This window comes from Stenella coeruleoalba, assembly GCF_951394435.1.
Source record: "Stenella coeruleoalba genome assembly, chromosome: 4".
In the NCBI taxonomy this organism is placed as follows: Eukaryota; Metazoa; Chordata; class Mammalia; order Artiodactyla; family Delphinidae; genus Stenella; species Stenella coeruleoalba.
In genome coordinates, this window is record NC_137149.1 from 141,579,848 (window position 1) to 141,605,425 (window position 25,578).

The 25,578-nt window shown below is 39.7% G+C and overlaps 1 long non-coding RNA gene across 6 annotated transcripts in view; it reads right to left on the reverse strand.

The window, feature by feature from the left end:
- LOC307186235 overlaps nt 1-25,213 on the reverse strand; it is a 358,643-nt gene extending 333,430 nt beyond the window's left edge. For all 6 annotated transcript variants that reach the window (XR_013828283.1, XR_013828284.1, XR_013828285.1 and 3 more), the window contains exon 1: nt 24,775-25,213. This is a non-coding gene — a long non-coding RNA (uncharacterized lncRNA). The remainder of the gene's footprint in view (nt 1-24,774) is intronic.
- Between the last annotated feature and the right edge of the window lie 365 nt (nt 25,214-25,578).

Genomic DNA, 25,578 nt, shown 5'->3' on the forward strand with positions numbered 1-25,578 from the left:
TCCCCAGTAGATTCTTTAAGGGCAAGAACTATATTTATTTTGTGCACTATTATATCTCCTGTGCTTGTTACATAACAAAAACCCAAATATATCTGTGTTTTCTTTATGATGTGATTCCCATTACGTTGAAGAAAACCCAAAGGCATGGTCTGTGATTTGAAAACACTGACAATATTACTAGGATTGTGGGGCCATTGAGGGATCCCTATATTAAAAGCAAGCCTTCTCCTAACTTTTCTGTGACAGTGATGGGTTAGGTCCCAGATTTATATTTTGAACAGTTCTTTCCATTCCAAGCATACTGACTTTTTTTTCTCTATGGGTTTGCTGAAAGCAAAAGTAACAATTCCAAATAACTTAAATCTATTACTTTTAACCAAAAAACCATTTCAAGAGAGGAATAATGTAGGTATCATTAGGGGACAATACTTCTTCCCCATACCTTATGTTTTCTTCTATATGAAGAGATATTTATCAGAGTAACACTTGTGGCCTCTCTGCATCCTCTCACCACACATTCTTCTACATCCACCTCAACTGCTCCACCTCCCACCCACCTCCAAGAGAAGGAAAACATGTTATTTGTTAATTTGGAAGGAGAAACTGGATGAATAGCCCATTTCCTTCCTCTTTCCTTACTCTGAGGAGTAGGAATTCTCTGCTTCTCTGGCAACTCATTCTGCTCCTGTTGTGAGACATTTGCCATGGTCCAGTATTGCTTTGTAGATACATGTGCCTAATTTGGGAATTCAGTATTAGGTAACTGACTTGCCTACAGACATATGCATGTTCTTTCACTGGTCCTTCCAGTAATAAGCTGATATTTTATCCTCTTACCACTGAAATTCAGCTTTGTTTATTAACTGCTTTAGACCTAGAACAGGTAGGAGGAGCTATTTATTGGTGCCCCCTCCAAGATACCTACACATTTCAGCAGAAGGTGGGAGCCCATGTTACGGTGACCCAAACCACTCTTTCTGCCACTGTCATAAAATAGCAATGGATTCATTCATTCATTCAACAAATATCTGAAGACCTTTAAGATGGCAGAGGCGTAAGACCTAGCGATCACCTTCCTCCCCACAAATACATCAAAAATACATCTACATGTGGAACAACTCCTACAGAACACCTACTGAACGCTGGCAGAAGATCTCACATTTCCCAAAAGGCAAGAAACTCTGCATACACCTGACCATGTGGTTGACAGGGTCTTCGTGCTCTGGCCGGGTGTGAGGCCTGAGCCTCTGAGGCGGGAGAGCCACTTCAGGACATTGGTCCACCAGAGAACTCCCAGCCCCTCGTAATATCAATCAGCAAGAGTTCCCCAGAGATCTCTTTCTCAACGCTAAGACCCAGCTCCACTCAACAACTAGCAAGCTGCAGTGCTGGACAACCTATGCCAAAAAACTAGCAAGACAGGAACACAACCCCACCCATTAGCAAAGAGGCTGCCTAAAATAATAATAAGTTCACAGACACCCCAAAACACACCACCAGACATGGTCCTGCCCACCAGAAAGACAAGATCCAGCTTCATCCACCAGAACACAGGTACCAGTCCCCTCCACCAGGAAGCCTACACAACACATGGAACCAACCTTACCCACTGGGAGCAGACACCAAAAATAACAGGAAATATGAACCTGCAGCCTGCAAAAAGGAGACCCCAAACACAGTAAGTTAAGCAAAATGAGAAGACAGAGAAACACACAGGAGTTGAAAGAGCAAGGTAAAAACCCATCAGACCAAACAAAGGAGGAGGAAATAGGCAGTCTACCTGAAAAAGAATTGAGAGTAATGATAGTAAAGATGAGCCCAAATCTTGGAAATAGAATGGAGAAAATACAAGAAATGCTTAACAAGGACCTAGAAGAACTAAAGAGCAAACAAACAATGATGAACAACACAATAAATGAAATTAAAAATTCTTAACAAGGAATGAATAGCAGAATACTGAGGCAGAAGAACGGATAAGTAACCTGGAAGATTAAATAGTGGAAATAACTACCACAGAGCAGAATAAAGAAAAAAGAATGAAAAGAATTGAGGACAGTCTCAGAGGCCTCTGGAACAACATTAAATGCACCAACATTCGAATTATAGGGGGCCCAGAAGAAGAAGAGAAAAAGAAAGGGACTGAGAAAATATCTGAAGAGATTATAGTTAAAAACTTCACTAATTCGAGAAAGGAAATAGTCAAGTCCAGGAAGCACGGAGAGTCCCATATAGGAAAAATCCAAGGAGAAACATGCCAAAACACATATTAATCAAATTATCAAAAAGTACATACAAAGAAAAAATATTAAGCAGCAAGGGAAAAACAACAAGTAACATAAAAGGGAATCCCCAAAAGGTTAACAGCTGATCTTTCAGCAGAAATTCTGCAAGCCAGAAGGGAGTGGCAGGACACACTTAAAGTGATAAAAGGGAAAAACCTACAACCAAGACTACTCTACCCAGCAAGGATCTCATTCAGATTCGACGGAGACATTAAAACCTTTATAGAGAAGCAAAAGCTAAGAGAATTCAGCACCACCAAACCAGCTTCACAACAAATGCTAAAGGAACTTGTACAGGCAGGAAACACAAGAGAAGGAAAAGACCTACAATAACAAACCCAAAACAATTAAGAAAATGGTAATAGGAACATACATATCAATAACTACCTTAAATGTAAATGGATTAAATGCTCCAACCAAAAGACATAGACTGGCTGAATGGATACAAAAACAAGACCCATATATATGCTATCTACAAGAGACCCACTTCAGACCTAGGGACACATACAGAATGCAAGTGAGGGGATGGAAAAAGATATTCCATGCAAAGGGAAATCAAAAGAAAGCTGGAGTAGCAATTCTCATATCAGACAAAATAAACTTGAAAATAAAGACTATTATAAGAGACAAAGAAGGACACTACATAATGATCAAGGGATCGATCCAAGAAGATATAACAATTGTAAATATTTTTACACCCAACATAAGAGCACCTCAATACATAAGGCAAATGATAACACCATAAAAGGGGAAATCAACAATAACACAAACACAGTAAGGGACTTTCACACCCCATTTTCACCCATGGACAGATAATCCAAAATGAAAATAAATAAGGAAACACAAGCTTTAAATGACACATTAAACAAGATGGACTTAATTGATATTTATAGGACATTCCATCCAAAAACAACAGAATACACTTTTTTCTCAAGTGCTGATGGAACATTCTCCAGGATAGATCATATCTTGGGTCACAAATCAAGCCTTGGTAAATTTAAGAAAATTGAAGTCGTATCACGTACCTTTTCTGAGGACAACGCTATGAGACTAGATATCAATTACAGAAAAATAACTGTAAAAAATACAAACACATGGGGGTTAAAGAATACACTACTAAATAACCAAGAGATCACTGAAGAAATCAAAGAGGAAATCAAAAAATACCTAGAAACAAATGACAATGAAAACACGACGATCCAAAACCTATGGGATGCAGCAAAAGCAGTTCTAAGAGGGGAGTTTATAGCAATACATCCTACCTTAAGAAACAAGAAACATTCAAATAAACAACCTAATCTTACACCTAAAGCAATTAGAGAAAGAAGAACAAAAAACCCCCAATGTTGGCAGAAGGAAAGAAATCATAAATATCACATCAGAAATAAATGAAAAAGAAATGAAGGAAATAGCAAAGAAGCTGGTTCTTTGAGAAGATAAACAAAATTGATAGCCCATTAGTCAAACTCATCAAGAAAAAAAGGGGAAAGACTCAAATCAATAGAACTAGAAATGAAGAAGGAGAAGTAACAACTACAAGCAACTATATGCCAATAAAATGTACAACCTGGAAGAAATTGACAAATTCTTAGAAAAGCACAACCTTCCAAGACTAAACCAGGAAGAAATAGAAAATATAAACAGACCAATCACAAGCACTGAAATTGAAATTGTGATTTAAAATCTTCCAACAAACAAAAGCCCAGGACCAGATGGCATCACAAGCAAATTCTATCAAACATTTAGAGAAGAGCTAACACCCATTCTTCTCAAATATTCCAAAATATACTAGACAGAGGAACACTCCCAAAATCATTCTACAAGGCCATCATCACACTGATACCAAAATCAGACAAAGCTGTCACAAAAAAAGAAAACTACAGGCCAATATTACTGATGAACATAGATGCAAATATCCTCAACAAAATACTAGCAAACAGAATGCAACAGCACATTAAAGGATCATACGCCATGTTGAAGTGGGGTTTATCCCAGGAATGCAAAGATTCTTCAATATATGCAAATCAATCAATGTAATAAACTATGTTAACAAATTGAAGGATCAAAAACATATGATCATCTCAATAGATGCAGAAAAAGCTTTCAAGAAAATTCAACATCCATTTAGAATAAAAACTCTCAAGAAATTAGTCATAGTCGGAACTTACCTCAACATAATAAAGGCCATATGTGACAGAACTACAGCCAACATCGTCCTCAATGGTGAAAAACTGAAACCATTTCCTCTAAGATCAAGAACAAGACATGGTTCCCCACTGTCACCTCTATTATTCAAAACAGTTTGGAAGTTTTAGCCACAGCAATCAGAGAAGAAAAAGAAATAAAAGGAATCCAAAACAGAAAAGAAGAAGTAAAACTGTCACTGTCTGCAGATGACATGATACTATACATAGAGAATCCTAAAGATGCTACCAGAAAACTACTAGAGCTAATCAATGAATTTGGAAAGTTAGCAGGATACAAAATTAATGCACAGAAATCTCTTGCATTCCTATACACTAATGATGAAAAATCTGAAAGAGAAATTAAGGAAACACTCCCACTTACCATTGCAACAAAAAGAGTAAAACACCTAGGAATAAACCTACCTAAGGAGACAAAAGACCTGTATGCAGAAAGCTATAAGACACTGGTGAAAGAAATTAAAGATAATACCAACAGATGGAGAGATATACCATGTTCTTGGATTGGAAGAATCAATGTTGTGAAAATGACTGTGCTATCCAAAGTAAACTAAAGATTCAAGGCAATCACTTTCAAATTACCAATAGCATTTCTCACAGAACTAGAACAATAATTTTCACAATTTGTATGGAAACACAAAAGACCCCGAATAGCCAAAGCAATCTTGAGAAAGGAAAACGGAGCTGGAGGAATCAGGCTCCCTGACTTCAGATGACACAACAAAGCTACAGTAATCAACACAGCATGGTACTGGCACAGAAACAGAAATATAGATCAATGGATCAGGATAAAAAGCCTAGAGATAAAGCCACACACATATGGTCACCTTATCTTTGATAAAAGAGGCAGGAATACACAATGGAGAAAAGACAGCCTCTTAGAGAAGTGGTGTTGGGAAAACTGGACAGCTAAATGTAAAAGAAGGAAATTAGAACACTCCCTAACACCATACACTCATACACTCAAAATAAACTCAAAATGGATTAAAGACCTAAATGTAAAAACACAAACAACCCAATCCAAAACTGGGCAGAAGACCTAAATAGACATTTCTTCAAAGAAGTTATACAGATTGCCAGCAAACATATGAAAGGATGCTCAGCATCACTAATCATTAGGGAAATGCAAATCAAAACCACAATGAGGTATCACCTCACAGCAGTCAGAATGGCCATCATCAAAAAATCTACAATAAATGCATGCTGGAGAGGGTGTGGAGAAAAGGGAGCCCTCTTGCACTGTTGGTGGGAATGTAAATTGATACAGCCACTATGGAGAACGGTATGGAGGTTCCTTAAAAAACTAAAACTAGAACTACCATATGACCCAGCAATCCCACTACTGTGCATATACCCTGAGAAAACTATATTTCAAAAAGAGACTTGTACTACAATGTTCACTGATGCAGTATTTACAATAGCCAGGACATGGAAGCAACCTAAGTGTCCATCAACAGATGAATGGATAAAGATGTGGCACATATATACAATGGAATATTACTCAGCCATAAAAAGAAACGAAACTGAGTTATTTGTAGTGAGGTGGATGGACCTAGAGACTGTCACACAGAGTCAAGTAAGTCAGAAAGCGAAAAACAAATACTGCATACTAACACACATATATGGAATCTTAAAAAAATAAATTGTTCTGAAGAACCTAGGGGCAGGACAGGAATAAAGACGCAGATGTAGAGAATGGACTTGAGGGCACGGGGAGGGGGAAGGGTAAGCTGGGACGAAGTGAGGGAGTGGCATGGACATATATATACTACCAAATGTAAAATAGATAGCTAGTGGGAAGCAGCCGCATAGCACAGGGAGATCAGCTCGGTGCTTTGTGACCACCTAGAGGGGTGGGATAGGGAGGGTGGGAGGGAGGGAGACCCAAGAGGGAGGAGATATGGGGATATATGTATATGTATAGCTCAGTCACTTTGTTATAAAGCAGAATCTAACACACCACTGTAAAACAATTACACTCCATAAGGGTGTTATAAAAAAAAAAACTGCACAAAGAATTGATAAAATTGAGAGAGTAGTTGATGGGGTAGAGGAAAGAGTGCGGAGGCAGAAAGAGTGAGGAGGCCAGTGGGGCTGGAGAAGAGGGAGTAGAGGGAAGGAGAGGTGGAGTTCATGGGATAGGAGGTCAAAGAGATTATGGGGAGAGGGAAGCAAGTCATGAAGAATGGTGACAGCTGTAGTAATGATCTGAGCTTTCATTGAGAGTGATGTGGGCTGCAATCGCAGGATTTAAACAGAAGCAAAACATTACCTGACTTGTGTTTCCAAGGGATTTCTCTTGCTGCTGTATTGAGAACGCACTTAGAGGGAGCAGCGTAGGAACAGGGAAATCAGCTGGGAGATTATGGCAACAACCTAAGTGAGAGGTGATGGTGTCCTGGAAGAGTGGGGGCAGGAACGGTAACAAGTTGCCGGATTCTGGATATATTGTGCAGATTGAGCCAAGGGGATTCCCGATGAATTGCCAGTTGATTATGACGGCTTGCGCTATTAACAGCCTTCCAGGGTAAGTGCCTCTTAAGAGATGCTGAATAGGCCTCATAACGTCCATCAGTAATCCCTGTCTCTACGGGAATCATAACTTCAACAATTTAAAATGGAGCTTCTGCAGTTCAAGCTACTCCCAAGGTCACTGGGAAGGGAAGTCTGGTCTGGAAGGACTCCCTTCGATGTATCACTTGGTAGGCAAATCAAAATGCTTGCTCTCCTGATATCCATAAACACTTTTAAGAATATGTCATGTATTTAAATATATAAAACATATAGCTTTAATAAGAAAATATGTTGATAAGTCAATATGCAGCCTCATATCTATAGTAACTGATAAAAGAACATCTCCTATGTACCACATTTTGTCAAATCCTGTTCAATTTAAATCTTTATACATTTTTCAGGACTACTGGGAAAATGCATCGTTCCTCTTCTTTTTACAGCTTTTTCATCAAAGACGAAACAAAGATCTAATAAACAGAACACACTAAAGATTGTTTTTTTTTCATTGACAGGGCATTTAAGTACAACTTGACGAGCTCAACCCACAAATAATTTCAACAAGATTACGAAATAAAACTCCATAGACGTTTCTCGAAAGACTACACTTGCTCATACTCTACTATCTAAGGTAAGGTTGTAAAACTATCAGCTTACCAAGGTGAGTAATGAAATGTCTGACTAATCATCTATATTTTGCTTAAGTATCATTCAAATAGAACAAGGTAAGTCAAAATGCAGCATCGTCCTCACAGTAGTACCACGAACATTTGCTGAGAACAAAAGGAAAACGCTAATGTTTACTTGCTATGTGCATAAAGCTATCAAAATTAGAACATGAAGGAAAACAGTCTATGGTCACAAATGTGTATAAATAGTGTAGTCTCTGCTCCCATTGACAGTTGCCATCCATGCCAACGCCCCATGCCACTTCCTTTTATCTGCCACCATTCTGTGTTTGGAGAGACGTCCAAGCATCAAGGCATGAAGGACCTGTACTCCCACCACCAGAGGCAAAGGTAACAAAGTGGATGTCAGCATCTCCCTAGACAAACAGGAAGAATGTCAAGGACCCGTTTTTACAACATAGTAATCTGGGTTCTTTTTCATTCGGAGATTCTATTGTTCTTTCCACTGCCATCTGTAACAAAACAGGGAAATGAGGTTTTAAAAAATCAATGTTAAATGTAAACAAATCATGGGGGCCCCACTTGGCTCCATAGTGTGTTATGTTTACTTTACAGATGTAACCTTTCCAGGCATTGGTCAATCCTGGTGTGATAAATAAAATTATCTTTAAAATTGGAGTATGACGTCACCACAAATGGTAGGATGGAAACAAAGATATAGCCAGTGCCCCTTTATCCAGAATGACAGGAAACTGGATAAGTGAATAGTCTCATTAGGTGAGAATTACTGTACATAAATTACCACTTTTCCCAGAAATAAGAGTAAAAATAGAATGTGTTTAAACTATAGTAAGTACAAGTTAAACCATTTGGTTCACAGCAGTAACTATGCCATGCTAGTGATTCTGAACACCAATTCAGGCTGCTAGATACAAGGCTGAATCAAAGCTAGCTTTCTAATTTGACCTGAAAGTCACTGACTTCAACAAATTTCTGCCCTATGAATACATCATTATCATTTGTCTTTCTTAGAGAGGTGTATAAGTGCACATTTTTTATAATTCCAATAATTTGAGCTTCTTAAATATTTCAGAGGAAGAGAAAGAGAGGAGTGCAAATCACGAGGCTAATCCTCACATAAGAATAATAGAGAAAAAGGCACATGTTTTTTCTACATTACTTCTAATTACTAATCATACAGTATAAGTCTCATGGCTTAAAATATTTTAAAATTCTGGTTGAAGTTGCAAAAATTTATTTAAGCTGTATACCCTTGTCTCCTACACTTGCTTTTATATTGTAGCAAGAATAAACCTTCTAATCTGAAAGACTGAATTTGGAGCAGAATAAATCTGAATACAAAATATCCTGGAAATACTTTATCCTGCTTTCGGATACTGATCAGGAAACAGCCTATGCTTTTTAAATCCAAAGATCAATCCTACCTTTATTTTGTGCATAGTAAAGTTTCCAATTCTGTATTCAGCATGGAATTTGATATGAACCAAAAGCTCTCTGCTCATCTGAAATTTTACTAGCCTCCTAAGGAGGAAAGGCATCTTCTGTTTTTGTTGTCTTTGAAGGGTCTATAGCTTCCCAGGAATGCAGGCATTTTATAATACAGAGGAGCCCAGCTAATTCTAGGAGGAAGGAGGCTTTTGCCCAAAGAGATTCAGGTACCCGAAGCATCCCTGCCCACCAGGCATCACAGGCATGAACGTGGGGAAGATTCAGAGGCTGTAGTACCTCCCCAGATCCCTTCCTATCCCCTTGCCTAGCATTCACCATCTTCTGATTGCTGTGCTGCGCGCAGCTGAACCTATGACTTTCGGACGCTCACGCTTGTTTACTGGAGTTACCTCGCCGGCAAGTGCCTGGTAGGTTAGGTCTCCACATACACAAAATATGAGGTCTACCTCAGTCAGTGATTGATTCCTAGGAGGGTACAAAATCCCCACACCTTTGCCTCCAGATATGACAATCTCTGAAATATAATTCATACTCCAGAGCGCCCTATGGGATCAGGCTGAGTCTAGAGCTACACCTGAAATCACAGGAAGATTGCTTGGCTTCTTCTTCATCCCTTCACTTGCCTCTCCTGGGAGCCCTCTTTTATAAACCACTTGCACCTGAATCCTTAATGATACGTTCCCTTTTGGAGAGAGCTTGATCTGTGACAGAGGCGTAGCTCAGGATTCAATAGTCACAACCACAGTATCTCACTTCAGGCAAATAAGTATACAAGACAGAAAGTAGATGCAGAAATAGGAGATTTGGGGCAGGCGACATTCAGGTCAGGATCTGGGGCTGAAAGGCAGCATCAGGGAATTCTAATGGCTACTATCAAAAAGGATTGATATTCAGGGGCAGAACTCAATTCTTCTGGAGGAGAATGGGACGTTGGCAAGTTATAAGAATAGGGACATGGGAAGAAGAACTGACACAGATATCTAGTTATAAAAAGTGTGCCAAATATTTTAACTTTTTCATGCCTTGTTTTGTCCTTCCACCTGGAATACCTACTTCCCATCTCCCCACACCGCCTTCTGTTGAATCTTAAAATTTGGAATAGTCTTTGAAAACACAGCCCTGATGTTTCCTCCTCTATGAAGCCTTTCCAGTGCCCATAACACAGGCACAATCTCTCTCTTCCCTCTGCCATCTCTATAACGGGCACATACCTGGGTGCAATTATCATCCAATATTATTGTTAATGTTTGATTTTTATCCCTTTATAGATTGTGACATGTCTTATTCATCATTTTATCCCCAGAAACTGTCATGATGTTGAAAAGCACCTATCATGAATTGACAGGAACAATGCAGAATCCCGATTACATGACTGGGGAAAAACACGAAAGCACAGGGGAGCTGCTTAAATAGATCCCGGCAAAGCTGGGCTGGCAAGTCGGATCGACGCAAGTAGTTGAGAACTGCAAGGCACACCCGAGGGGATGGGGGAAGGTGGTAACTATTGTGGGGCAAAGAACCAGACTGAGCTGGAGAAGCATTTATTTCTAGGGTCATGCATTTCATACTCCCAAATTGATGAGTTGCATAAATATCTTACTGTGTTCTCCTACACAAGAAAGATCAAATGTCTCTCATATTTTAAAAACTAAACATTAGGATCCTATCAGGTAAACAATTATCTTTTATTTTCTTTCCTTGTCTTCTACAATCTGGTGTTATTATGATTGTTTGATGGTTGAAGAAATGAAGTTTAAATCCTATTTGTCACCCAGTTCTACTAAAGAATTTATTAAAGAAGCACATTCCAATTACCAACTTAAATGATGATGTTAAATTGTCTCTGCATTTTGTTCAGGACATCTTTTCCCTATAACTTTAGAAAGTATAGTACAGGGAACTCTACTCAATACTCTGTAATAACCTGTATGGGAAAAGAAGCTAAAAATGTATGTGTATATATATATATATATATATGTATATGTATAACTAAATCACTTTGCTGTACACCTGAAACTTAACACAGTAATCAAATATACTCCTATATAAAAAAAATTAGTCCTAAAATAAAGAAAATAGATGGATGTTTGTGTTGAGAATCCTATCAGTGTTTTGGTATCTCAGTTCATATGATTATAACCAGTTTATCAACTTACTATAAAAAGTAAACCCCACTGAACTGCACTTAATCAAGTCCCTGGCTCAACAAGTGTGGAAACAAACATGATTACAGTTCACTCAGATTTCTGTTTTACAAACTCACTGCCTTTAGGAAGGATGGTACTGTAAGACTACAACAGCTAATTTTACGGGATAACCGTCAATTGGAATAACAGACTTAGGTTTCTTTTTCTCGCTGTCATGATTCCTCTTCCTAGCATTGCAACTTCTCAATATTAAATGGAGTAAGACAAGTATTATTACAACACACAGACTCTGACCCTCACTGACTCCAAAATGGTTCATCTTGAAGTATTTGTAGCTTGAAGTGCATCTCAGAGAACAACACTGTCCGACCTGTGCTTTAGCCCATTACGCACATTGCTCGCAGCCGAAAGGGGGTCCTGCTAGCTTTCATCCTGAAGAGGTTCCATCCTCTCTTTCATATTTGGAAAGTGCCAGTGAATTGGAATCTTCCAGTGGTGCTACCCTCAGCTCACCCCTAACACTCAAACCATGTCCAAATTTGTCAATCCTTCTCTCCTGAGTGTCCCAGTATTCTGTCTTCCTCTCCTCCACCATAGTGAATTCACTAGTTCAGTGTTTTACTGTCTTTATTTGAAGCTATTACCATAAGCTTCTTACCGGATTTCCTCCCTGCAGCCTACTCCTGATACAGCCACCAAACTTATCTTTCTAAAATACACCAACTATGTATCCTGTTATATCCACTGGAAAACTTTCAGTGCTCCATTATTGCTTTTGTCCGAGTAAGCATGTTGCCACCTTTCGTGGTAGTTTAAGCTATTACTTTCCCTGAGTGCTATTCACACAGTAGACCACCTGCCAGCTAATCTCTAAGACAGCAAGCATTTCCTTCCACCCCTCTTTGGCTTTATCTACTCCCACAACCTAGAATACTTTTTCTCCCAATCAGATTCCTATTCATCCCTCAATGCCCTCCTAAATGTCATCTTCTCCGTGAAATACTTTCCTTTGAGTTTTCTATTCAGAATTCATTACACATTTCAAGGGCATCCTAAATTGTAAGAACTGTGTCTTGATTGTCCAAGACTGAAAACAATATCTAGCCTATAAAGCATGTTCAATTAATGTTTCTTTAAAGAGTTTTCTGAATCTTCTGTCGTGGAAAATGACAAGATCCAACTCTCAGTCTCCAGTCTGAGCCTCTTTAATTCTAAACTTTAAACCATTGCTAGAATCACTTAACTAAGACTTGAATGAGCCTGTCATTCCAATTATTATATAATAACTTTCTGTTATTCATCCAAGTCAGTCAATAAATATTCTTGGAGGACCTAGGATATGACAGGCACTGGGAATAAAAGTATAAGCACAGTGCACATCATCCCTGTCTCCCTGGAGATGACGGTCCAGAGTAAGACCCAGTTAAAACACATACACTTGCACACACAAAGTACAAGTTATCCCAACCACTAAGAAGAAAGTGCAAGACGTACGAGAGAGAACAAGAGATCTGAACCTATCTTACTTGTCTTTTTTGTTTTGGGGGGTTTTTTTTGGCGGTACGCGGGCCTCTCGCTGTTGTGGCCTCTCCCGTTGCGGAGCACAGGCTCCGGATGCGCAGGCTCAGCGGCCATGGCTCACGGGCCCAGCCGCTCCGCGGCATGTGGGATTTTCCCGGACCGGGGCACGAGCCCGTGTCCCCTGCATTGGCAGGCTGACTCGCAACAACTGCGCCACCGGGGAAGCCCCTTACTTGTCTTTTAATTGCCAACAACTGAAAAATTACCAGAGTTACCCCCAAAGCTTATAAGTATATTGAACTGCAAGTGTATTTTTCCTGCTTTGCTGTTACATAACATCAAACAGATATCGGGGAAACTGTCAAGAGGCGAATTCACCTTACTCAGTTTATCTTTTTAGTTCATCAGAGGTGAAAAGTTTTCAACACTGCTCATGTGGATACAGATAAATACATCTTCCATGCAAAAAGTCCTATGATTTACGTGAATCCCAAATTTAAATTTAAATTTAAATATATGTGGGAAAATGGTGGAAGTGTGAAAAATGTGGAAAAAGGTAGGACAGAGATAAGTGAGGAGAAGCTAGAAACAAAATAGTAAAAATGAGAGGGGGGAAATATAAGTAAAATTATAAAGAGAAGAAAATTGGAGTGGACATACAGAAAAGTTTTCTTTTTTCTACTTATCTACACACACATTAAAATCTTTACTCAGAACCTGGCATTTTTCCCTGTTGCTCTGTCAACACTGAAGAGCTAAATTGAATTTCACATTATGAAATTGTTAAAACAGACACGATTTGTTTTACTTTTTTTATAGTTAGAGATACCATAACCATGTCTTAGCTTTTTTTTTTTTTAAAGACCAGATAAATATTTGTGTTTTACCAAAAATTTTTGTGGGCCTTATAATCACTATTGGAACTATTCACATCCACTGTGTAGTGTGAAAAGAGCCACAGATAATACAGAAACAAACGAATGTGTCTGTGTTCTAATAAAACTTTATTTACAAAAAAAGACATCCAACCTATGAGCTGTAATTTGCCAGCCCCTACCTTAGAGTAAAACGTACTATTCAATATACACACATCCATCTATGCAAAGTGCCATGTGTATCTTTGGGTTATATAATGTGTCTTTCATATGGATAAGAGTATATATTATTCTAGGGTTCAGTCTGCATTAAATTATCTATACAATATGAAGCATATTTTAAATGTATTGTCATTTTCATCCTTCACTTTTTATGAGATAGTATCTGATTCACATATATATTATATATATATACACTAAACTTTGCTTTTTATGATCCTTAATTTTTGGTAATCAATGATCCTTTTTATAATTATTCTTCATAATAATACTGTCTTAATGCAAACAGCAAGTTTGATATACTTGTGCGTATATGTGTGTTCTTTAATCACTTCCCCCCTCTGTAATATAACTCTGTAACTTTAACTATGAATATTATTCTATAGAAACAGGTCCAGCCAACTAATCCTTCAAATTTATTATTGTCATCATTGAGACTTATGCCTTATAGGTAAGCCAATATCAATCTTTTTTCCTATAGAAATGTACCACTGGGTAGTAATTGATGTCGCCTTCCTAGGAGACAATGCACACATTTCCAGGAGAGTTACTTTAATAGAAAATGTTTTATACCTTTTTTTCCAGATAGAAGATTTTAAGAGGAAACATGCGTATAATCATCTGAAGAAGGGCAATGACCGGCCCATTATCTTAGGTCCTATCAGTTTTCCCAGTTGAGAGTACTATCAGAACCCAGAAGATGATCCCTTTGCTTTCTTTTTGCCCAGCTCAGTAGGCAGTTTTCATGACTGAGTTACCTTGGCCCTTGCACCGGTGTACACGGCAGAACTAGAGGCCAAGTAAAGGCACCTTAAAGACAGTAAAGATGACTGGATATTTACAGAATGAAAGTCAAAATTGTGTACCACAGAAAAGAGAGAGGGAGTTCTGTTTTCCCATTTACAGAAACGGGGACAAAGCCAAATTAATTTCTTCTAAAAGTGAGGTTTGCGTTACATGGCCATTAAGTCTGAGCTCTCAGAAATGAAGCTGACAGCTAAATTACAGGCAAAAGTCACGGTTAAGTACTGATCTCATAGCCCTTACTCACCAGTCTATGTATGGAGCTATTTCTGTGTTTGAAGTGTTAATCTGATCCTGCCGGCTCTACCCAGATAGAACTCCAGGTGAAGCCTGAGAAATCAATGGAGGAATTGTGCACAGACAGGATCCAGGAAGGTAGGAAAGCAGGGTGGGGCTTAGGGCCCCTGCAAAGACAGCAGGCTTGAATTGGGTCTTTGATATTACATCAATTAAGCCTGACTAGCACACCAGGCAACAACATTCTTGTCCTGAATTTGCAGATTGAGGTATGTTTCCTCTAACCACAAAGTGAAGGAACACAGGCAGCCTTTTCTTCAGTTATGGCAAATAACTGGTTGATCAAGTTAAATATATATATATTTATATAATATATATTTATAGATAATATATTTATGTATTATATATCTATACTATATATCTCTATATATTTATAGACATAATATATTTGCATATATTTATAGATATATAGAGATATATTATATATGAATATATATATATAAATTTTATATATACATGTAAACATAAGAGAATGGCCTGGCCCGGCAATCTCTAAGTTTAGCAATCATACTTAAAGGCAGTACCATTACTTCAGGTTTTAAATCTCCTTTCTGCCTGCATTCTTTAGCAAGACTACCAGATTTAGCAATGCCAGCTAAATTTGAATTTCAGTTAAATAATGAATAATGTTATAGACGTACACCCTCTGCAATAGTTGGGACATATATTCATTTTTGTCTGAAATTCAGATTTATTTGGGCATCTACATGTTATCTGGCAGCTCTAATTCTTAGTAAAGCATGCAAGATGGAAAGGTGTGACATTTCATATGGGAATGTTAATTATTGGATGGATAAATTGGCGCTGAAGTGTTCCATGCTATGGTTCATTATAGATCAAATGAGATCAGTTTATTATTTCTTATATAGATGCACAAAATTAATTCAGAATGACTGGGGAAGGCCAGTCTCAAATAGTAAAATATTTTAAAGTAAATGATACAATTTAAAGAGAGGAATCTTACAGAATGTAGTCACTCACCAGGAACTCAAAAGTATTTATTGAAAGAATTATGTGAGATAAATTGTTCATTATCATATATAGTTGGCACAGCTTTTAATTAATTCCAACTGAGACTGATAGAGTAGTAAGTTTATTCCCTTGAAGAAAACAGATAATTGTCATTTAAAGCCTCCTGAGGGTTAGACAGCAACACAGAAAGGAAGAAACAATAAAAGATTATTAGACAAAGATTAAAGGAGGGACTTCCCTGGTGGTCCAGTGGTAAAGAATCCGCCTTACAATGCAGGGGAGGGAGGTTCGATCCCTGGCCAGGAAACTAAGATCCCACATGCCGCGGAACAACTAAGCCCGTGCACCACAACTACTGAGCTTGCGCGCCTCAACTAGAGAGCCTGTGTGTAGCAAACTACAGAGCCCACGGGCTCTGGAACCCACGTGCTTCACAGCTACAGAGCCCACGCACTCTGGAGCATATGCGCCACAACTAGAGAAAAGAAAACCCACACACCACAACTAGAGATAAGCCCACACACTGCAACGAAAGATCCCACATGCCACAACTAAGACCCAACGCAGCCAAAAATAAATCTTAAAAAAAAAAAGATTAAAAGAAAAAACTCTCTTCTTGAAGTAAGCACAAGATAATAATAATAGCTAACACTTTATTGAACACTTACTATTGTTCATATTTGGGTTGCACATTTTGCCAAGCACTTTACATACATCAGCTCATTTTGTCTTTTAATCCTCACAGTATCTCTATGAGAAAAATACTCCTATGTTCTCCATTTTATAGACAAGAAAACTGGGACTTAAGACAGATTAAGAAAAGTTACCCGGAAGCAGGTCAGAGTCCTTAATCCAGATTTCACTAATACCATAAAATGCCATGCTCCTAGCCATTACGTAATATCAACCCCAACAAGTAAAAGACCAATCTGACGTATATTCGAAAATAGAAAATAGGTTAGAATAACATAATAAGTAACCCAAGTTTGAAAGGCTCAGAAATCAGAAGATGTACTTACACAAGCATAGAAAATATAAATAAAGGAGACAAATTAAGAACCTGTCTGTCTGTTTTCTGACCTAAGTGGAGATGACTCTGACCATAGGGTGGCTAGAATCTTGTGCTAGGGAAGGAAAGGATGCTACTGTGTAGTTTATAAAAGCCCCCAGAGTGAATCAGATATAGCCTCCTAGTGGAGAACGACTGATTTGGACACATGCACTTTACTAATACATACAAGTGATTCATCAGGCTGCCATATGTTGGGAATATTAATTGAGACATAGGGTTGAACGTTCTAGGAATGGAACTGTTGTCGTTAATTACCCCTATGGAAACTGGCTTCCATACTGGGTGGCTACCAAGGACTCATAGGGCATGGATAGAGAACATGTTAGGAAAACATCATTTTGTAAAAACAGAATACTTTATTAAAGTTGCTAATAGCTTAATCAGCTGTACAGTGTCAGGAGAGAATAAAAATTCGAATATACATAAGGATCAAGACAGGAAAGAAAGAAGCAGCTAAATGGAACAGTATACCTTTCATAAAGTGCTTATTTGCTTTGAAATGAACACTTTCATGCCTTGCATGAGTTTTAGCTCCCAAGATTTAGGAAGTCACAGAATAGCACCCTTCCCTGTCACTCCTGGGTTCAGAACCATCTGAGAGGAAGGTACAGAGATCAGACAGATGGGTATTAAAATATGTTTATTATAATAAGTGTCTGATTGGAAGGAATGACCCGTCTTAGATTTACAGCCATACCAGGCCTCCTCTACTTCACTCTTGAATTACTCAAGGGTCCCTAGCCAGCAACAAGCAGCTCTGGGCAATCATAGGCCTGATCTTGCAGGTTTATAACACGTAGGAGTAGAGAATTCATAACTTCCTGCGGGCGAGCTGCATCCAAAAGTGAAAGAGAGGAGAAGGTATAGAGTGGCACATTCTAAGCAGTTTTTCCAAACTCAATAAACAAGCCACTCCTCTTGCCTGGGGACAGTGAGTGAAGGGCTGGGAAGAGGCCAGGAGTATCACTGGAGTTGAAAAAAATGGAGATCCTCCCAAAACACGGGACTTGGTCCATCCTATTCAAGTTGAAGCCGCAGTTGCTGAAGTCCCTTAGCAAATTCTAAGAGACTCAAAGATACTGGATACTTTCGAATCAAGATTTTGTACTATTTGAACTTTGCAGTAAAAATAACTATAACAGGAACATTTACTTAATGCTTATCATGTGCCAGGCCCTGTTCTAAACCCTTTACATATACAAATTCATTTAATCCTTCCAATTATCCTATGAGGGAGATTCAACTGTGATCCACATTTTACAGCTGGGAAAACAGGCACATAGCAGTTAAAAATAATCCTCCGTACTTTTGCTGGTGGTCCTTTTATTGTAAGTCTCCTTACCTTCCACCTGAGCTAGAGACACAGGAAATTTTAGCATACTTTTCTGTATTTTCTCTTTAGGCAATAAGGCTTCGTTTGGCTCCTGTCATCAAATGCTGCACCCTACATAGAACTGGATAAGCCTTAGACTTCTTTAAATCAAGCAACTTCTTTCCCTGATCCTTGTATCCACCTTCCCACAAATGCTCCAACTGCTAAAACTTCCTCAACAGAGAGGCTGTATATCTGCCTTCTTTCTGATCTTTTCTCTATTCACCGATCTAACTTTTCTAGATTTCTTCTTCTCCTCGTCAGGCATCTACTCAGGTCATCTGCAAATTTCTCAGGTGAACCGTGACCCCCAGAAAACCCATCAGGGAATATGAAGCCAGCACTTCTCTGTCTACTAGGCATGACGCCAATCCCACTGTATTTAAAATTAGAGCCCACTTACTTGCAAGGTACTCCACCTGTGTCCTTCCAGCGGGCTTGAGTCTCTACATGTACACACTTTAAAAATCTAAGTGAGCCAAATGTAAAATAGCTAGCTAGTGGGAAGCAGCCGCATAGCACAGGGAGATCAGCTCGGTGCTTTGTGACCGCCTAGAGGGGTGGGATAGGGAGGGTGGGAGGGAGATGCAAGAGGGAGGAGATATGGGGATGTATGTATACCTGTAGCTGATTCACTTTTTATACAGCAAAAACTAACACAACAGTGTAAAGCAATTATACTCCAATAAAGATGTTAAAAAAAAAATCTAAGTGTACTTGCTTCCTGAATTTCTTTTCTCTCTGTCTCACCTTGATTTGCTCAGGCCTCTGTTATTTGAACTTTGTTTGCTATCTGCTGTCCCTACTCTATTAAGAAGTTTCTGATACCATCTTTGGTCTTTAGTTCTTCCTTCTCGGTTTGGCCCACGCCTATCTGCAGACTGGAAACCTAATCTTTCCCTCTAGACCAGTGTCTTTTAAACTGTAGTCCTCAAATTACCAGCAGGCATGACCAGTTTTTTTTTAAATGTAGAATATAATTAAATGAAATATAACGAGGTATATATGTATATATATACTACTATGTATATAATGTAGTGTAACAGACTAGAATTCTCATGATAATTGTAAGTATTTGGGGTGACTTTTTTTCTAGGGGTGTGTGTGTATTAGAGACCACAAGGTCAGGGCTGGGTGAGACGTATGCTGGCCCAGGGAGGCCTCCTTCGGGCAGAGAAGCACAGCTGCATGATGAGGAAACAGCAGGAGGCCCAGGGCAATATTCTTTTTTCCCATTGGAAGGAAATGGCTATCACTGATGATACATGTTCCAAACTAGAGTTGAGGGCATGGGGCCAAGCTACTGAGATGTAAAGATATTGTATCACAGAAGAAGAAATGTGGGTCCCAATGACCTCTAACTTCATGTAAAATGATTTAGGTCATGTGTTAGAAGCCTTGAATAGAAGTTGGGCATTTTGAAACATTCTGGGACAATTAACCTCCAAACTACTAGCAATTCAAGAAGGCTGAATTTTTAAAGGCCTTGCTGAATGACAGTAAATGTTCATTTGAAGTTCATACAGAGTGACTTAGCGTAGCTATGTTATCCCTCATCAGCGCTAGCAACCACAGAAAAAGAACCGAGAAAGTGGTAGCTCAAGATTGGCCACAAGAGGACATGGCAAAAAAGGCCGGGGTGTGGGTGAGGGACTCCAGCAGGTTGGATGACAACTACCATTATGGAAAGCCTGCTCAGTGCCAGGGGGAAGGGCACTGGAAAACTGCCCACCAGGTACAGGCTGTGTATGTGTCCATAACGAGAAGAGGGGGTCCTAGGAAGATAAGCTGCATCACTTCTTGAGACCGATATACTTATTACCTATGAATAAATAGGACGCCTGAGGCAAATCAGTTAGGTGGAGGTTTGGGTATCCTTACTTACATTTCTGAGCTCTGATCTTTCCAAAATAAACTGACTATTTAATACCAATGTAGGTGCTGGAGGAAGATGGGGGCTTGGAAGTGGGATGTAAGTCTGAAACACAGAATCCTCTTCCTTCTTTCCACAGTGGTTCTTGAATCTACTTTCCGCTATTTTACAACAGCCTTAATTGATTAATATGTCTTTTGAATATATTCAAAGTAGAATTGATTAAATCCTGAAAATTGTCTTGAAATTTTAAAAAATCAGCTTATTCATTATTGTTGTTCCAATTATCTATTGTTGTGTAAAAAATACCAAAACTTAGTGACCTAAAATAAAGTAATTGATTTTGTTCCCAAATATGCAGTTTAGGCAGGGCTCAGTGATGGCATCTTGACTCTGATCTACTCGGCCTCAGCTGGGGTGGCTCCAAGGTTGGGGTCTAGAATCATCTAAATATTGGGTCAGTCCCATGTTTGTCAGTTAGTGCTGGCTGTTGACTGGGACCTCAGCTGGGACTGCCTACCAGAATATCTAATGTGGCCTCTCCACGTGGCCTGGGCTTCCTGACAACATGGTGGTGGGATTCTTAGGGCAAGCATTCCAAAAGAGAGTGATCCAGATGGAAGATGCATCACTTTTTATGACTAAGCCTGAGAAGCATCATTTCCCCTGCATTTTATTCACGGGGGCAGTCATGAAGGTCCACCCAAGTTCAAGAGAGAAGAGAAGAGAAACAGACATGCCGCATTCTTTTCGTCTATGCAGTCACAAAGGCCTGTCAAGTTTCAAAAGGAAAGGAAATAGACTCTTCTTCTTGATGGGGGAATGACAAAGGGCAAAGTGCTGGTCCTGGGAATAATGCTTTGGCCATTTTTGGAAAATACAGTTCACCACATTTAGCAAACTTCTTTTCAAAAATAAAAAGGTATGAAAAGTAAGGCCCAATTTCATTTAGTTACAGAGAAAAGAAAGTCGAAAAGCTTTCTCAGATGGAAGCAGAGAGGTAGGTATTGGTACCTTTCTTCTGCCAACCACAGATTTCCTGAGGTGTTGCGTCAATGGGAATTTTATCCCAGCAGTCAAAGGCATGATTTGACCCTAGCATTTTTATAGGTGCGTCTTAGAGAAGAATCTGATGATATAAGTAAACTGCTCTTCTGCCTGAAGCTTATTTTAGAAATAAGGAATGGATGAATCACTAAATAGCTTATGGTTATGTTTTTATTGATTTATGACTCACCATGTGTGCCTATCTTTCAGGCAAAAATGTCTTTCCATGTAAGTGATTTGCTTTATTAGACCTCATGGGGGAAAGAGTTCTTTGCTCTATGTTTGACTCTGACAAGGTAATGGCTCTTGTCCTGCTCTTGAGAAGTGACTAAGATGCTCACTTGGGAAGATGCGTTAACTTTTCAAGCTACAGAAATGGCATTTATGAAATGATGTGTACTGGGCACTATTATCTAAAAGAGCTAATGCATATGGAATTTACTGCTAAGACCCAGGCCTCCCAGTATACACAGGGTGTCACAAAAGGGAAATCATGGATCCATTCTGGGAAGTTGTGCTTAAGATCAGGAAAATGGGTCAGATGACCTCCAAAGTGCCTAAGCATTTCTGTCCACTGTCAGAAGTACAGGATGACTCCCTACATCTTACGGTTTTTCACTTTTTTTTTTTTTGGCCACACCGCACAGCATGCAGGATCTTAGTTCCCCGACCAGGGATCGAACCCACACGCCTGCAGTGGAAGCGCAGAGTCTTAACCACTGGACCCCCAGGGAAGTCCAGTTTTGTACTTTTATTCACATAATTTCTTCCCTGCTGAAAGAATCCTACTTCCAACCCAACCATCATCAGTTCCACCGAGAGCCTCTCCATGCTTCGCCCACGTTAGAATTACTGTAAGTCTATCAGAATGCGCTCAACCTCCATGCTTCGCCCACATTAGAATTACCGTAAGTCTATCAGAATGCGCTCAACCTCCATGCTTCGCCCACATTAGAATTACCGTAAGTCTATCAGAATGCGCTCAACCACAGACTTACTGATTTCTTAATTCGATATAGTATTTTATATATTCTTTTTTTTTAGCACTTGACACTCTAGGTTAAATTATTCTTTATTTTCCTTTCCCATTGGAGACATTGATAATCTTTGTTCCTCTGGTACCCAGAATAAGCCCTGTCAGATAGAACTGGGCTTTCTAACACTGAATTCATGTCAGAATCCCCAAGGCACTTTTTGAAAATACCAACCCCTGAAACTCGCCCCAGACCAGTTAAATCAGAATCTTGTGGGTGGTGTGGGGATCAGGCATCATGGCATCAGGAATTTTTTAAAAACTTTCCTGGGTGATCCTGTGGTCAGACAAGGTGGAGAAACACCAACATAAAGGATACCCAATGGTGTTTTCCTGAATGAGGTTTGTCTATTGAGTACTAAGCTCCCATTAGAGATCCTTAAAGTATCCACCTTCTACAAAATGTATGAGTCCTAGTCGATGTGCTCGATAAGTACTTTCCTTTTCCCCCAGCTAAAATAAAGTAGGAACTATATATATAAATGTATTTCAAGCCATTCTACACAAAGGGTTTTACATGAAAATTACTTCTTTCCTAGAGGACAAAAGTTTAGATAACAATTTAACCTGATACAGAAAAAGAAAGATTCTCCAAATGTTATCATGGGCAATGTGTGGTTAATTATAAAATAGAATAATCTAGGCCATGGTTTTCAAACTGTGTTCAGTGGAAGTGTTTAAGCCAAATTCCATGACTTGTATACAGCTGACCCTTGAACGATGCAGGATTGAATCATGTGGGTCCACTTATAGGAAGATATTTTTCAACAGTAAGCACTACAATACTACAGAGTCCATGGTTGGTTGAATCCGTGGATGTGGAGGGAACCACGGAGGCCAGCTATAAATTATACATGGATTAATCCCCCCATGTTGTTCAAGGGTCAACTTGTATTTTTATATAGCACAAATATGCCCTATATACTGTAAGTTAACATATTGGTGATTACCAACATATTAAGATGTGTTGGTGGTTAAAATTACTTGTGGTACTTCTGCCATAAATACGCATGTACACATACATACACACACATGGAAATCAGACCTGCTTAGGTCTTCTCACATAAAACTACAGGACAGGGGCTTTCCCGGTGGCGCAATGGTTAAGAATCCGCCTGCCAATGCAGGAGACACGGGTTCGAGCCCTGGTCCGGGAAGGTCCCACGTGCCGCGGAGCAACTAAGCCTGTGCGCCACAACTACTAAGCCTGCGCTCTAGAGCCTGCGAGCCACAACTACTGAGCCCACACGCCGCAACTACGGAAGCCCTCACACCTAGAGCCTGTGCTCCGCACCAAGAGAAGCCACCGCAATGAGAAGCCTGTGCGCCGCAAGAGTAGCCCCTGCTCGCCGCAACTAGAGAAAGCCCACACACAGCAACAAGATAAATAACAAGATAAATAAATCATAAATAAAAAGATAAATAAATCATAAATAAATTTATTTAAAAAAATTGGAGCTAGTTGAGGTTCTTTCAAACCTATCAGACTTCAAGTGTAACGTTTGCCACTTGCACGTTTTGTAATCACTAAACCTCAAAACCTCAGATTTGTGTGCAGGAGGGATTGCGGAAGTCTTCTCTCCTTGGCATATTTTCTGAGGATGTCAACTCTTAGGGATCCTAGTTCACTTAGTTAGTGAACCCCTAAATAAGTAGGCTAATAATTAGGAAAAATAATATTAACGTGTTAATGGTCTGCAGCTACTTCAACCCAAAATAATTCTCCTGTCCTTTCAAGGGACAGGAGGGGAAGGCGAAGCAGGAGCTGAATTTAGTATTTTTGTTACCCGTTAGAAATAAGGTTTGGCATCAAAATGTCTCAAGTTTGGCTTGATTCTGAGGGCTATTAGGTTTTTTTTGTTTTGTTTTGTTTTGTTTGCGGTACGCGGGCCTCTCCCCGCTGCGGCCTCTCCCATTGCGGAGCACAGGCTCCGGACGCGCAGGCTCAGCGGCCATGGCTCACGGGCCCAGCCGCTCCGCGGCAATGTGGGATCTTCCCAGACCCGGGCACAAACCCGTGTCCCCTGCATTGGCAGGCGGACTCTCAACCACTGTGCCACCAGGAAAGCCCTGGACGCATGCTTTTAATCAAATAAAATTTGAATTTTTTTTTTTTTTTTTGCGGTAAGCGGGCCTCTCACTGTTGCGGCCTCTCCCGCTGCGGAGCACAGGCTCCGGACGCGCAGGCTCAGCGGCCATGGCTCACGGGCCCAGACGCTCCGCGGCATGTGGGATCTTCCCGGACCGAGGCACGAACCCGTGTTCCCTGCATCAGCAGGCGGACTCCGAACCACTGCGCCACCAGGGAAGCCCTGGCTATGAGGTTTAAATGCTTTTTTTTTTACCGAGAACCTGGGCAGCTTTCTAGTTCAGCATAGAGGGCTATTCTGCAAGGCTCCTGAAAACATCACTGGCAATTTTAGGGAATCAGGAAGACGGTACTTACCAGAAGCTGCCTCCACGTGTAGCAGGTAGAATGAAAGGAATACTGCAGAAAGCCCCTTGGGGGAATTGGTGGAAAAATCCTGTCCCCCTTCCAAAAAAAAAGAGCATGCTGGAGTAACAGATGATTTTAGGAGGATGAGACAAATGAACTGCAGGATTTGGTTGTGGTTCCCAGAGGATTAGGCAGTAGAACTGCCGCCCAGGGGGCTCCTTCTCTGCCCTTTGTTGGCGCAGCGGAACTGCGAACTCGAAATACCTGCGCCATTCCTGCTGAGCTACGTGACTACGTAGAAGGCGTGGGACGCTGAGCGCGTGATTTAACCTCTCATTGCCTCTACTCCTTATCTGGAAACAGAACGTTCTCCATAGGTATGTTGAGAGGGTTAAATGAATTAATACTCATAAAATACATAGAACAGAGCCTGGCACAAGTAAGTCCTCAATTAATTTCAGCTACTTAAAAAAACTTTGAGAATATTTGTTCAAAACAGTTCCAAATTCATATCTAGCCAGGAATGCCAACCAGCCTCTATGCTTATGTAGCCTTGTCTTTGGTATTCTACCATTGCCACTAATATTGTATTTTACACTTTTAGAGCTGAAAGACAAAGTAACTATAAATAAATTGTTTAGGTCACAAATCTGGAAATTAAACTTTTCCTCTTCTTGGAGGAGGTCAGCCAATTGTGGTTAAAATCATGTCAAAAACATTTCTTCTTGAGAATACATTCCTCCCCCTCAACTTTTCTTTTTGGAAAACACAGACCTGAATGAGCTGTTGAATTCTCTGCAGTACTGATTTGAA